This window comes from Canis lupus, chromosome 8 (genome assembly GCF_048164855.1).
Source record: "Canis lupus baileyi chromosome 8, mCanLup2.hap1, whole genome shotgun sequence".
NCBI lineage: Eukaryota > Metazoa > Chordata > Mammalia > Carnivora > Canidae > Canis > Canis lupus.
The window spans coordinates 6,685,898-6,698,577 of record NC_132845.1 but is presented as its reverse complement, the minus strand read 5'-3'; the positions used below and the strand labels follow the sequence as shown (position 1 = coordinate 6,698,577).

General features: G+C 37.4%; 1 long non-coding RNA gene across 1 annotated transcript in view; it reads right to left on the bottom strand.

The window, feature by feature from the left end:
* Positions 1-992: 992 nt before the first annotated feature.
* Positions 993-12,680, bottom strand: part of LOC140637518 (uncharacterized) — a 28,401-nt gene continuing 16,713 nt past the window's right edge. The window contains exon 3 of the long non-coding RNA XR_012034612.1: positions 993-1,278. This is a non-coding gene — a long non-coding RNA (uncharacterized lncRNA). The remainder of the gene's footprint in view (positions 1,279-12,680) is intronic.

The following is a 12,680-nucleotide window of genomic DNA, read 5'->3' as shown; positions in this document are numbered from 1 at the left end:
TCTAGGGGATGTGAAATGATATTTCATTGTGGTTTTGATTTGCATTTTCCTGGTGACTAAAGATGTCAAGCATCTTTTCATTTGCATATTGATCATTTGTACATGTTCTGGGAGAAATAGCCACTCAGAGCCTTTACCCATTTTAAAATTTGGCCATTTATTTTTTTATTATTGTACTGTAAGAGTTCTTTATATATTATAGGTCCCTCATTAGATACATTATTTGCAAATACTTTCTCCCATTCGGTGAGTTATTTTTTCCCTCTTTTTTGATGGTGACTTTTGAAGCAAAGAAGTTTTTAATTTTGAAGTCTGATTTATCTGTTTTTCTCTTGTTGCTTGTTTGTTTGTTATCATATCTAAGAAGGCTTTTCCTAACCCAGAATTATAAGTATTTACTCTTGTTTTTTCTTCTGTTTTATAGTTTTATGTCTTGCATTTAAGTCTATGATTCAGCATGAGTTACTTTTGTGTATGGTGTGAAATAGGGGTCCAGCTTCATTCTTTTGCATGGATATACATTTATGAAAGTGTCTCATTTTGTATGACTAATCTAAGGCAAAAATAAGTTCATAAGTTTTTGATATTTGGACTTCCTGGTCTTTGATATTGTTTGAAAGGTCTTGTATTCTAGAGCCAATTGTTTTGTGGCTTAATTGAAAATCTTTCACTTTTTGTAAAATATAATTTTTGTTTTTAGTCTTTTCCTTAAAAGCTTCCAATCTAACTTCCATGACTGAAATAATAATTCTTTCACTATCTTTCTATGTAAATTTTGTGTTTGCAAAAATCCAATTCAGTTTATCACTGGTTAAAGTTGAAAGCTCAGATCCTTTTATAAGTCATTAAAACAATATTTGTTGGACATTTGATTTATATCAGATGTGGTTTGACTTCATTGATTTTTTTTTCCCCCACTGTTGAGAGTGTTACCAGAACCTGGGTTTGCCTTCTGGTTGGTATCAAGTTAAAACACACAACAAAACAAAGAATAGGAAAAGGAAGGGTTTTACTCTTAACACATAAAGGAAAACAGCAGTGAACTTTCCTAAAGCAGTGTCTCCCCAACAACAAAATTAGGGAAGCTTTAACATAAGGATGAATACATATTCATGAAGGGTCTGGGCAATGGGGATACAGCAGGGAATTGAGACACAAGTCATCTGTAGGTGACTAAATCCAGGTCACAGTCACAGGCCAGTAAGGGTGACCATCATCAATTCTCTGGCTCTAGTTGGTCCAGTATTGAGTACTTGAGTACTTGAAGGGGTTTAGATCCTGCAAAGATAACACAAGAGTGTATGTCAGGCAGATCTTAACTTTGAATCAGTGCTAGTTTTACAGTGGAGTTTTACCACTAATTTACTGTCTATGATATGATTAGACTATCTCCTGGCCTGATAGTTACTGTTTGTTCTTACATTTTTTTTGTTCCCTTAACATCATTATCTACTGGGGTCTATTCTTCTGCAGTTTCAACATTATCTCAGGAAATTCTGGAAGAAATATGCTTTGGGCAAGTAGTACAGGTCAGGCATAGATCACAAGATAGCTAGAGGCCTAAAAACACTTTTCTTAAGTCATGAAAGTTATGCTTTGTCTTACAATAACATATTATACAATGTGACAGTTAAAGTGAAGTGTAGAATTACCAAAACAATATATTTAACAGAAAAATATTTTACACTGTTTAAATTTTACTATAATAAAATATATAACATAAAATTTGCTATTTTAATGATTTTAAGGGTGTAATTAAATGGCATTCATTTCATTTACAATGTTGTACAACCATATCCCTCTCTATATCCAAACTTTTTCTTCACCTAAACAGAAACTCTGTACCTAATAAGCAGTAATTCATCATTCACCACTTGCTTAGCCTCTGGCAGCCCTATACTTTCTGTCTCTATGGATTTGCCCTTTTTTGGGTATATTTCATATACCCAAATATAAAATATATATATATATATATATATAGGTGGAATCCTCAAATATTTGTCCTTTCTGCCTGGCTTATTTCACTTAGCATAATGTTTTCAAGGTTCACTCATGTTGTATCAGAACCATTTCTTTTTACAGCTGATTTTTATTCCATTGCATGTATATACCACATTCTGTTTATTCATTTGTTGATACTGAAGGGGTTCAAAATAGACTCCATCCCCACAATGTGCCACTTTGGCATATGGATTAATTTGAGCAAAAGATATTTGAGAACTTGGGGCTCCAAAGAGACTTTTGTCTCTCCTTTAACCACACAAAAGAATCTAAATTGGGGGTCTTTCCCAGTATAAGGGTTATTAACAGAAATTTTATCTGAGTGACCCATCTGTATGGTACAGAAAACATCTAATTACCAAACATCTCTTCTTCTTATCATCCTGTGAAATGTATTCATGTTCTCTGAAATCCAAGATCCTCACTTCTTTTTCTTTACTGCAGAATGACATATATACCTTATTTTGCCTGGTTTTAGAATTTCCATGTCTGTGTGGAGTCCCCATATGTACTTTTATTAATTTGATTTTCTCCTTTTTATTTGTCTCATGTTGAATTGATTCTTAGTCCAGCTAAAGGGACCTTGAAGGGGACAAGAGTTCTTGCTTCCTGTGAAGAGGGTAAGGCATTCTTGCTCCCCAACATCTATTTATTTGTTGATAAAATATTGAAATAAGCACATTCCAAGGACATTTAGGTTGCTCTTACCTTTTAGTTATTGAGAATAATGCTGTAACAAATATTTGCATACAAGTATCTGAGTTCTAGTTTTCAGTCTTCTGTGGTGTATTATCTAGGACTGGAAGAGCTGACTTATATGGAATGCTTCAGTTTTTAATTTTTAAAAGAAATTTTATATTTAAGTAATCTCTATACCCAATGTGGTGCTTGAATTCACAACCCCAAGATCAAGAGTCACATGCTCTATAGACTGGGCCAGCCAGAAGCCCCTTCAACTTTTAAATTTAAATTCATTAAAATTAAAGTAAATTAAAAATTGTGCTTCCTAGTCACACTAAACACATTTCAAGAACTTAACAGCCACATATGGCTAGTGATCACCCTGTTATACTGTGCTGTTCTAGATTAGAGCATTATGAACACTCAATAATTTGGTGACTAACCTCATGATAAATCTACCAGTTGTGCCTCTCTCTCTACTGCCCAAATAAGCTTTGTACTTCCTGCTTTTGTGCATTTGTTCACCTTTCTTCATGTCTTACTCCTTTATGCCTGAAATGTCTACCTATTACCTATTTTCCTTTTGGAAATGTTATCCTTTTTTAGGAAATATAATTGCAACCTACACGGATCTCTTCTACTCATAAATTATCAAAACATTTGTTAACTTTTAATTTCTGTGACTGTTACTTTTGCATTATAGTTATTTATATATTTCTTAATTTCTCATCTAGAATTTAAATTCCTTGGTGGTAAAGTATTAGTCATCTAAACAAGAATCACATCAACAAAACAAAGCTGGCCATTTGTTAAATGATTACTGCACTTGAGGCATAGTGTTAATCATTATATATACTCCATTTAATCCTTACAATAGATTTAGGAAAGGAGGTAATATTACCTGAATTCTAGATCATGGTTTAGGGCTTAGAGGTTACATAACATGTTCAAGATCATATCTCTAATGAATGGTAGTGTTAATGATAGCAGGCTGTCTGGGTCCAAGGACTCAGACAGGGTTCTGCAGGATGCTGCGCGAGAGTCCTTGGCTTTGTGTAGTATAGATATCAAATAAGAGTTGGGTGAGAGTGAAAGCAGAGTTTATTGAAGATACAGAGAGGATGCAGATATAAACAAAATGTCTGGAAGACTCAGAAAGGAAAGAAAAGTGAGCCTTCTTGCTTGGGGCTTGGAGTTTTTATTGAGGATTGTGGTCTGGTATACATGTCTTCTCAGACATCCAGGAACTGGTTAACACAAAGATAAGCATTTAGATATCTTCTATAGGTCTCCATAGGTCACCTATGCTCTGGAGTTAGGGGTCTTGCTGACTCAGTGGTCTGAAAAACATACATGATAATCTCGGTTGGTCACGTCTTCGATGTTATTCTTTTGTACTGGAAGACTCTGAAGAAATAATTCCTTGACCTTTACAAAGAGGACATACTATAAGGCAAGTGTAAGCCTGGGTGTAGGTCCTCACAGCAATAGAGGCAGGAAAAGGAGCAAAAAGAAGCAGTCCTTCATAAAGTTCCCCGTATTTCCCTGTTTCATCTCCTTGCTATGGGATTTTTATCTTCCTTATTCTTAAGCAGTGTTAAGGTCAAAGGTCTCATCTGTGGCTTCTTTAAGCTGAAAGGAATGTAGACTTTGCCTCTTGGGAATTATAAAAATCCCCAGGTACCTAATTAAATGAAGGGTTCCTAGTTCTATCTGACTCAGAGGTGCGCATGAGGACCCTTCATAATTTGTTCGACATATTAATGCAGAACATGCAACAACACAATAGCCCTTGCAGCAAAAAGGAAGGCCTAGCATAATTACTATTTTTCCTAGTAAGAAGCATTTTCCACTAAGATCATCCATTTCCACTGATCAGGAAAAATCCAATTATGGAGAGGACTAATTTGGGTGTGCATGTCTGCTACAACATTGGATACATTAGCTGAATTATCATGTACATACATATATATGTATATATATATATATATACACACACACACACAACATTCAGCTTTAATAAAGCACGGGTTCTATCTATTCATGATAAAAACTCTCATAAAAGTAGGGATAGATGGAACATACCTCAATATAACAAAGATCATATATGAAAAACCCACAGCTAATATCATCCTCAATGGGCAAAAACTGGTAACTTCCTCAAAAGTCAAGAACAAAACAGAGATGTTTCCTCTCACCATTACTATTTAACATCATCCTAGAAGTCCTAGCTCCAGCAATCAGAATATGAAAATAAATAAAAGGCATCCAAATCAGCAAAGAAGAAGTCAAACCTTTACCATTTGTAAATGACATGAGATTCTATATAGAAAACCCAAAGTTTCCACCAAAAAATTGCTAGAACTGATACACAAATTCAGTAAAGTCACAGGATAGAAAATCAACATACAGAAGTCTGTTGCATTTCTATACAACAATAATGAAGCAGCAAAAAGAGAAATCAAGGAATCAATCCCATTTACAATTGCACCAAACCCACAAGATAGGAATAAATCTAACAAAAGAGGTAAAAGATCTGTACTCACAAAACTATGAAATGCTGATGAGAAACTGAAGAGGACACAAAGAAATGGAAAAATATTCCATGCTCATGGATTGGAAGAACAATTATTGTTAAAATGTCTATACTGCCCAAAGCAATCTACACATTTAATGCAATCCCTACATATTTAATACAATCTCTGGTACAATACCATCAGCATATTTCACAGAATTAGAACAATCCTAAAATTTGTATGGAACCGCAAATGACTCCAAATAGCCAAAGCAAGCTTGAAAAAGAAAAACAAAGCTGGATGCATCACAATTCTGGACTTCAAGTTATATTACAAAGTTGTAGTGATCAACACAGTATGGTACTGGCACAAAAAACAGAAACATAGATCAATGGAATAGAATGGAAAACCCAGAAATAAACCTACAACTATAGGGTCAACTAATCTTTGACAAAGCAGGAAAGAATATCCAATGGAAAAAAAGTCTCTTCAACAGGTGGTGTTGGGAAAACTGGACAGCAACGTGAAAAGAATGAAACTGGACCACTTTCTTAGACCATACATGAGGATAAATTCAAAATGAAATACCTAAATGTGAGCTAGGAAAGCATCAAAATCCTAGAGAACACAGGCAGCAACCTCTTTGACATCAGCTGTTGCATCTTCTTACTAGATACACCTCCTGGGGCAAGAGAAACAATAGCAAAAATAAACCACTGGCTCTTCATCAATATAAAAAGCTTCTGCACAGCAAAGAAAACAATTAACAAAACTAAAAGGCAACCTTTGTAATGGGAGAAGATATTTACAAGTGACATATCTGATAAAGAATTAGTATCCAAGATCTATAAAGAACTTCTCAAACTCCATACCCCAAAAACAAATAATCCAGTTAAGAAATGGACAGAAGACATAAATAGATATTTTTCCAAAAAAGACACATGAATGGCTAACAGGTGCATGAAAAGATGCTCAATATCACTAATTATCAGGGAAATGCAAATCAAAACTACAATGAGATCCCACCTCATACCAGTCAGAATGGCTAAAATTGACAACACAGGAAACAACAGGTATTGGCGAGGATGCGGAGAAAGGGGACCCTCTTGCACTGTTCGTGGGAATGCAAACGGGTGCAGCAACTCTGGAGAACAGTATAGAGGCTCCTCAAAAAGTTAAAAATAGAACTGCCTACAATCCAGCAATTGCACTATTACATATTTACCCAAAAGATACAACAATACTGATTTGAAGCACCAGCACCGTTATAATGTTTATATCAGCATTATCAACAATAGCCAGATTATAGAAAGAGCCAAAAAATCCATCACCTGATGAATGGATAAAAAAGAGTTGGTATGCGTACACACACACACACACACACACACACACGAATATTACTCAGCCACCAAAAAGAATGAAATCTTGCTGTTTGGAAGGATGTGGATAGAGAGTATTACACTAAGCAAAATAAGGAAGTCTGAGAAAGGCCAAGTACCATGTGATTTCAATTATATGTGGAATTTAAGAAATAAAACCGATGAACATGGGGTGGGAGAAGAGGCAAATCGGGAAGCAGACTCGTAATTATAGAGAAGAAACTGAGGATTATCAAAGGAGAGGTGGGTGGAGGGATGTATATAGGTGGTGGGGATTAAGGAGACCACTTGTGACAAGCACTGGGTATTGTAGTGAGTGATGGATCACTAAATTCTATACTCGAAACTAGTATTATATTGTTAACAAATTGGGATTTAAATAAAAACCTGTAAATAAAGGTGTGAAGAACCACATTGGGAGAAAAAAAGGGTGAGTTCTTCTCTGTGCTGCAGTTATATCCAAGACCGTCCTATTATTGTTATTCAAATAATTATGTGCCCACGGGGTCCTGTTAATATCCCCACAATGTAGCAAGCACAAAGACTGTCTATACATGAGCTATTGTGGTAATTTCTCTGAAGTTTTACCTCAAGTTGTCTAGCTTAGAGAAATAATAAACATTTAAAGACAATAAGAAGTAGAATTTTACATTTGTGAAGTTATGTTATTGAAACATAATTTTTCTCTCAAAAATTGCCCTCTTTTCCAAAGAGAGCCAAATCAAGACTAATTTGTTTGTAAAACAAGTTCAGTTTTAACAAATTTGGCCTAATTATTTATATAAGCTCAACAAGAATAGCAATTGACCAAATAAGCTATTTAAAACTTGCTTTGTTGGAATTTTACATAAGGGATCTCTAGATTGAACTTTTGATAGCTTCATAACACCAGAAGCCAAGCCAGGTTATTTGCTGTCAGATTTGCCTGCGATGTCTCTAGATTTGGGTGAATTCCTCTTCTCGAGGTCCCCAAAATACAAAATATTCTGAGGTTTCCTGCACCTGCCAGGCAGTGACATTCTTTATTCACCTGGAAAGGCTGCAGGGCACTCCGTAAGCAAGATATTAGGCCAACATTTCCAAGGAATTTTTTGGCTTCATAAAGTCAACCTTAACTCCTTAAAGCTGTCTGATCATATCTGAGTCTATGCATGTTTCTTTTAAATATGACATTCCAGCCATATTTAAGATAATTAAAATTAAAATAATATAATTCCAGTCATATTTAAGTAATTAAGATTGCCATGAAAGAAAAAATCCTCACTGAGAGTTTCCAAGATGTCGCCCTTGTGCTGGGAACAATCTTAAAAAGGAGCAATTTCTCAGATTGCATAGGACTCAATATCAGGGCCCATATCCCTTTGAAGATTGGTAACTTTATTTTATTCAAATGCCTAAAGCTGCTAGAAATATAGAGTATTTATGGATACCTTTTCAAATTGGGTTGAAGCATATCCTGCCCCATGGGGGTGTTGTGCTTGGGGGCATCCTTATCTCCCAGGATGAACTGCCTGCCACTTGCCAGCAATTCTCATGGTTGAGGGACTGTTAAGACTAGGAGGGCTTCTTGGTGGTTTTATCCCTTAGCCAGGTATGTCCCAGAAGCAGCATCTATTGATGTAGAATTAAGAATGGAGGCTTTGGCCAAACATATAGCGGCTGCCTTTAATCAAACTCAGCATATGATCACCCTAAATGGTAAGACTACACAAACTTGAAAGGTGGTCCTTCAAAACTGAATGGCCTTTAATATCCTGACTGCAGCCCAAGGAGGGACTTGTGCTCTCATTAAAAACAGAATGTCGCGGGGTGCCTGGCGGGCTCAGTCGGTGGAGCATGCAACTGCTGATCTTAGGGTTGTAAGCGTCAGATGTTATTGTAAATGCTTTTCAGGTATGTAATAATTTAATTCTTTCAACAATCTTACGAAGTCACCATCATTTAAAGTAGATGATAATGGTACTGGAAAGTGAAGGCTAAGTTGAATTAGCCAGTCAGTGGCAGAGCCAGATTTGAACTGAAGTAGTCTGCATCCAGAGCTTGTATTCTTAATGATCGTATCATTTATAAATTGCACTTAACAAACATTTGCAGAGTGATTATTATGTGCCAGGCACTCTGTATGCAGTGCTACGGATTTAAAGATAAATTGAGCAGTCCTTTTAGGAGCTTAGTCTACTAGAAAGAACCAAATGAAAAATCTTGTCATTGGTATGAAAGTTATGAAGCGCAACTACCACCACCACCAAACTAAGGACAATGAGGACTTGCTATTTCCTAGGTTCTAGTCTAAGTATTTCATAGGCATTAATTCATTTAGGCTCACAACAACCTTATAAGGTCATTATTCTTATTATTCTCATTTTTCAGGTTAGGAAGCTGTGTGGCAGAGATGTCTAAGCTATGAAGTGGGAGAAATGGCCCTGGGGCACAGGTGTTCTGGCTCCAGAGCCCAAGTACCTAAAAGACTATTATCTATGGGTAATGGAATTTCAGTCTTCGTGGAGTGTGAACAGGTCGTATTATACACAGCACATTTAAAAACTGGCTTTAGCCAATTTTAGAAACTTGGAGAAATGGTGTTCATGCTGAAATGAGACTCAAGAGGGTGCAGTTACTAGAATGGTCGGCAGAGGGTGAAGGGAAGCAGCATCTGCAACGCTACATTAACATGAAGTAAACTGTGCAGAATTGATGATCTCTAAAGGCCTCTTCCTCTAACACGCTATGATGATGCTCGTCAGAATCTCATTAGTTCAGTGCGATAGTAAAACATAAGCAAAAGCCAATGGAGTTATTCCTTCTCAAATATGTGTAGGAGAGATGATTTGTATCTGATTTAACACAGTGTTCTTATCAATAGTTATCGAATGCTAAGAACTTCTCTAAAGAAGTACGTACAAGATGGCCCATAGTCTTTTTTTTTCTTAAATTTGGAATCTCAATTAAATTTTTATTAAGTTTTTATTTTAATTCCAGTATAATTAACATACAGTGTTATATTAGTTTCTGGTACACAACACAGAGATTCAATACTTCCTTTTTTTTTTTTTTTTTTGTTTCCATACAGCACCTGGTGCTCATAACAAGTGGATGGCCCATAGTCTTAAAGAGCTCGAGGTCTAACTGAAATGGCAGGATAAAGGTAAATTTAAATAGTGATATAACACAGCATATTAACAAAGCTGGGGCAGCCCGGGTGGCTCAGTGGTTTAGCACCTGCCTTCAGCCCAGGGCGTAATCCTGGAGACCTGGGATCGAGTCCCACGTCAGGCTCCCTGCATGGAGCCTGCTTCTCCCTCTGCCTTGTCTGTGCCTCTCTCTCTCTCTGTGTCTCTCATGAATAAATACATAAAATATTAAAAAAAAAAAAGCTGTGGAGGAGTTCACAGACAAGGAGAAATGAATGGGGCTGAAATGGAGTGGGTCTATTTCATGGGAAGGTAGCCTTGTTCTAGTACTAAAGGCGGGTGAGAAGGGATAGTATGTGTATAGGTAGAAAGGGAAGGGAAAGTTAGCTTTTCTTTACAATTAAATTTGATTTCCCAAGCATTTATGAACTGTCCTGAGCGAGCGGGTGCCATCTCAGGCACTGCAGAAAAACTAAAGATGGGTGGTGCAGTTTTTGCCTGAAGGAAGTCACAAGTGCCCTGGAAGTCATGATATAAGTCAGCGTATGGTAGGCAATTAGCCGGATTCTCTATTGGAGTCCCCAAACGCTCACAACAAAATGCTATGTGCCTCTCATTCTAGAGAGAAGTACCAAACTAATCATGTAGAACTTCCTAAGTCCATGGTCCTAAAGTGGTTGTTGCCCACTCATCTCCAACCTACATATGAAGCTGAAGTTGAAGAGAAAGAGATTTCTTTAGAGAGGGGGTGACAGGTTACTGGCATTTCATCACCTCTCTGATGTGGAAGGAGGAGATGTGTTGCTCTATGGTAGCGAGCCCATAACTAGACACAGATGGAAACTTCTAGGTACTGCACACAGCTTGCTCAGGGTCAAGGAGATTGCCCCAGTGTGGGCACAAAGAATTTCAGAGCCTGGGGAATATGGCTCCTTGCCTAGCAGAGTTACAGCCCTCTGTTGGTGTTCAAAGTTATTTCTGAGTATTGACGTAGCTGGTGTGAAAGACCGTTGAGTCCAAATCCTTCTTTGACCTGGAAAATTGGCAGCTGCCAGTTCCCCCGAACTTCACCTGGGCTTCTGCGGAACGTACATGAAACACGAGGAGCTGAATCCACTGACCTCTTCTTATTTTATTTCCACCAATGGCAGTTTATTTGCTGCTTTGGGAACAAATAGAAGTAAAAGCACGTTGTCTAGAGGTCAAGTCATCATTTCAACTGTCTTTGAACTTGAACCTGTCAAATAGCCCAATGATGGTCATTATTATTGTTGTTATTATTATAAAAGGCAGACGATGGTAGATGCCCCCTCCTCTCAAGTCAAGGGGAGGCTTTTCTAGGGAGCCATTTGGAAAGCTTTATGCTTGTCCCTCGGGACTCGAAGGTCTTACTAGTGAATATTCTAGAGATGAGATGCTGTAGCTGGAATTACCCTGTCTTGTGGCAAAACACGCAGGTGCTTTGGGACTGGGCTGTACTTCCTCCTGGTAGGATAAAGGTCCATGTTTCTGAGACTTGCTAAGGACCCTGTGGAAGTGATTCTAACCAGGCGTGCTGACCGAGGGACATGGACAGAGGGTAGGCCCCAGAAATCCAGGAGCCAGGCAGAAAAGAGGCAGACCAGGCAACCACAGGATATTCATGAAGGAGCTGCAAAGACGCCTTATAAAGTTCACACCTGTACCCGGTCACCTAGAGGTCCCCGGGGGTGGATGACAACTAAAACTGCTGGAAAAACTGCTGCATTTGCTCAAAACCTACCTCCTATACCCTGGATATCAGAAACAGTGACTGGCAAATAGGAGAGATGTGATCAGAAAAAGAAAATAAGTTAATTTTGACCCACTATCTCACGCAGGTTAGGGGATAGAGAAGGCTTTAAATTTGAATGGATTGGGTGTTTGAAATTATATTTGATAGTGCTGTTTCTGTGCTAATTTTTTTTAGTTCTTTAATAGTTCTGTATGGTTCTTTGTTTTCTTAGCTTTGCATTTTTTCCCCTCTTTCTCTTTAATAGTGCTTTTCATCTCATTTTTTTTTTTAAACTGCTTTTATCTTTTCTTTAACATCCATATCATGAAACACTTGTAGGATTTTGTGTCTGTGGGAGGAGCTCTGCTAACGTTTACAATGGTTTCTTTATCTGTATTCTCCTTCTTCACATTTATTTTTGCTGATACATGTTGCAAAGTTGTGCGCTTTTTATCTTTTTTTAAATATTGCATATAAGTAACATTATTTATGCCTTCTATTTACTCTGCTTTAGTGTGGGTGAATCCCACTTGCTTTTCTATTGCCTTAAGCTCAGGGAGAAGGGAAGAGCTCAACCGTGGCTTTATACAGCTTTGGTTGGACGACCTGTGGCTCGCTTGCCTGGATTTTATTAAATGTGTTGCGCTAAACTCAGTCCATCAGTTGAGGTTTGCCTTCATCACACTAAGAAATATCATTGAGCCTTGGATTATATCCTCTAATGATCATAAAGTCCTGTGTTCTTTGCTTTCATTAGAGCAAGTAATATAAACTTTTGTTTTGTGTACTGGGTTCTCTATTTCAATGTCACCATTTTTCCTTTCCACATTCACCTGTTTCTCCCCAACAGCAATTTCTCTTCCTCCCAACCCCGGCTCTTTCCTCCTGGGGAAAAGATAAATAATAAATGGAGAGTTTTGCCCCTATATCAATAGCACGTGTGTGGGTTATTTCCCCATGCATGCTTCTTCTCCACTTTCTTTTCCTCAGAGACTCTTGTCCTAATTATTCTCTCTTTTTTTTTCCTTTCTGCTAAATCACTATTTACTGTTGGAGATAATTAACTCTGGATGTTTATGATTGTTCTGCTATCCTGTCCATTTTTCTCACAGCTGGAAGATCCTAAAATAGAAGGTCCCAATAGTTCCCTTTTCTGAGGACACAAAGGTAGCTGGGATGGGACTTTTTTCCCCATGTAGAACTCTTTCTCTTTAAAGAG